Below are 3649 nucleotides of genomic sequence, written 5' to 3'. Positions count from 1 at the left end.
CCATGGCAATGCCATAGGATCTTCTGTGCCTCTTCTCTAGGCACGCACCTATGGATTAGTCTGTCTGCGCATCTCTTAAAGAGATATGATTCATCCCACAAGTAGTATTTCGCATCAGAAAGCAGTTTTTTCTTTTGCTGCCTGCTGAACTCCTTGGGAATGAACCTTGCAGCTTTAAAGTTTGCGATGTCTGCAAACCATGGCACCTCCTGAATGGCAAAGAGTTGCTCATCCGAAAAGGTGTCAAAGATCTCAATGAGGGGGTAGAGACATCCCTTCTACTGGTTCTATCCGGGACAGATGATCTGCTACTTGATTCTCTATCCCTTTTCTGTCTCTTATTTCTATATTAAACTCTTGCAGAAGCAACACCCATCTTATGAGCCTGGGTTTTGAATCATGCTTTGTAAGTAGATATTTAAGAGTAGCATGGTCACTGTACACAATCACTTTTGATCCTACCAAATAGGATCTGAACTTGTCAATGGCATAAACCACTGCAAGCAATTCCTTTTCTGTGGTTGTGTAATTTTTCTGCGCATCATTTAGAACATGGCTAGCATAGTAAATGACATGCAGAAGCTTGTCATGCCTCTGTCCCAATACTGCACCAATATCATGGTCACTAGCATCACACATTAGTTCAAATGGTAATGTCCAGTCCGGTGCAGAAATGATAGACATTGTGACCAGCTTAGCCTTCAGAGTCTCAAAGGCCTGCAAACACTCTGTGTCAAAGATAAATGGTGTATCAGCAGCTAGCAGGTTACTCAGAGGTTTTGCGATTTTTGAATAATCCTTTATAAACCTCCTGTAGAATCCTGCATGTCCCAGAAAACTTCTGATGGCCTTAACATTAGTGGGGGTGGTAATTTTTCGATTACCTCCACCTTAGCTTGATCCACCTCTATGCCTTTGTTTGAAATTTTGTGCCCAAGGACAATTCCTTCAGTCACCATAAAGTGACATTTCTCCCTGTTTAAAACCAAGTTGGTCTCTTGGCACCTTTTCAGAACAAGTGCTAGATGGTCAAGACAGGAGCTGAATGAATCTCCAAATACTGAGAAGTCGTCCATGAAGACTTCCAAAAAATTTTCCACCATATCAGAGAAAATAGAGAGCATGCATCTCTGAAAGATTGCTGGTGCATTACAGATACCAAATGGCATCCTTCTGTAGGCAAATACTCCAGATGGACATGTGAATGCTGTTTTCTCTTGATCCTAGGGATCTACTGCAATCTGGTTGTAGCCTAAGTAGCCATCCAAAAAGCAGTAATAGTCATGACCTGCTAGTCTTTCTAGCATTTGGTCTATGAATGGTAAGGGAAAATGATCCTTTCTGGTGGCTGTATTGAGTCTTCTGTAGTCAATACACATATGCCACCCTGTAACTATTCTTGTAGGAACCAGTTCTTTTTTTTCATTATGAACCACTATCATGCCTCCCTTTTTGGGTACAACTTGGACAGGGCTCACCCAGGGGCTATCAGAAATGGGATAAATAATCACAGCCTCTAGTAATTTAGTGACATCTTTCTGCACCACCTCCTTCATGGCTGGATTCAGCCACCTTTGTGGTTGAATCACTGTTTTGGCATTATCCTCCAGTAGGATCTTGTGCATGCATCTGGCTGAGATAATGCCCTTGAGATCACTAATGGACCACCCCAAGAGCTGTCTTATGTGTCCTTAGCACCTGAATTAGTGCTTTCTCTTCCTGTGGCTCTAAGGTAGAGCTTATGATTATAGGAAAAGTTTCACCTTCTCCCAAAAATGCATATTTTAGGGATGGTGGTAGTGGTTTGAGCTTGGGTTTAGGAGATTTCTCCTCTTCCTGAGGAATTTTCAGAGGTTCTTGTGTTTCCTCTGGTTCCTCTAGATCAGGCTGAACATCTTTAAAGATATCCTCTAGCTCTGATTCGAGACTCTCAGCCATATTGATTTCCTGTACCAGGGAATCAATAATATCAACACGCATGCAGTCTTTTGATGTGTTTGGGTGCTTCATTGCTTCAATAGCATTCAGCCTAAACTCATCCTCATTGACTCTCAGGGTTACTTTCCCCTTTTTGGACATCAATGAGGGTTCGTCCAGTTGCTAGGAAAGGTCTTCCTAGAATGAGAGTTGCACTTTTGTGCTCCTCCATTTCCAGCACTACAAAATCAGTGGGAAAGGCGAATGGCCCAACTGTGACAATCATATCTTCAATCACGCCTGATGGGTATTTAATGGAGCCATCAGCAAGTTGAAGACATATCCTGGTTGGTTTGACTTCTTCAGTCAAGCCAAGCTTTCTGATAATGGATGCAGGGATTAGATTGATACTTGCCCCAAGATCACATAGAGCTGTCTTGGTACAGGTTCCCTCTAATGTCCATGGTATCATAAAGCTTCCATGATCCTTAAGCTTCTCTGGTGAGCTCTTTCAAATGATTGCACTGCATTCTTCAGTGAGAAAAACTTTTTTAGTTTCTCTCTAATCCTTCTTATGACTTAAGATCTCTTTCATGAACTTAGCATGAGAGGGTATTTGCTCAAGTGCCTCTGCAAATGGAATCTTGATTTCAAGAGTCCTGAGATAGTCTGCAAAGCAGGCAAATTGTTTATCCTGTTCCGCTTGGCAAAGTTTCTGAGGATAAAGTATTTTGCCTTTGTATTCTTCAACCTTGGTTGCTGCAGGTTTATTTCCTACAGAGGTAGGTTGAGAAGCCTTCTTGAGGGAGTTATTATCAGCACTCTCAAGTGTCTGACCCCTCATAGGCGTTTGAACACCCGGATTGGGGGCTGGATTGGCGTTTAATGCCAAATTCCCTCCCCTTTCTGGCGTTTGAACGCCAGAACTGAACATGGTTTGGGCGTTTAATGCCACTTTTTCTCCCTTTTCTGGTATTTGAACGCCAGAACTGGGCGTCCACTCGGCGTTTAACACCAGTTTTTCACCCTTTTCTGGTGTTTGAATGCCAGAATCATTCCTCTCTGGGCTCTTACTGTCCTCAGAGGGATTTTGGATAGCAGTCTGCTAATCCTCTATTATTTGTTCTTTTCTTGGCTTTCTGCTGCTTTGAGCTAAGGTATTCAATATTTTTTCACTCCTTAATTGAACTGCTTAGCACTCTTCTGTTATCTATTTTGATAACTGCTATCTTGTCTTGTCAAGTTGTGCTTCCATGTTCCTGTTAGCATCCTTAGTGTCTTGTAACATCTCTTTAAATTCTGCCAACTGTTCTGTCAGATAACATAAATGCTGATTGATTTCAACAACTTGTTCCAGAGGACTAAGTTTAGCAGATACTGCCTTAGCCTCCTCTTTTATAGAGGACTCACTACTCAAGTACAGATGCTAATTTCTAGTAACTGTATTAATGAGCTCTTGAGCCTCTTCAATTATTTTTCTCATATGTATAGATCCACCAGCTGAGTGGTCTAGAGATATCTGAGCTTTTGTTGTAAGCCCGTAGTAGAAGATGTCTAACTGCACCCATTCTGAAAATATTTCAGAGGGGCATTTCCTTAGCATCTCTTTGTACCTCTCCCAGGCATTGTAAAGGGATTCATTATCCTCTTGTTTAAAGCCTTGGATGTCCAGCCTTAGCTGTGTCATCCTCTTAGGAGGGAAATATTGATTTAGAAATTTGTCCCATAACTG

The sequence above is a fragment of the Arachis duranensis genome, chromosome 5, assembly GCF_000817695.3.
Source record: "Arachis duranensis cultivar V14167 chromosome 5, aradu.V14167.gnm2.J7QH, whole genome shotgun sequence".
NCBI classification, from domain to species: Eukaryota; Viridiplantae; Streptophyta; class Magnoliopsida; order Fabales; family Fabaceae; genus Arachis; species Arachis duranensis.
The sequence above is the reverse complement of the archived record's forward strand: the minus strand, read 5'-3'. Positions refer to the sequence as shown.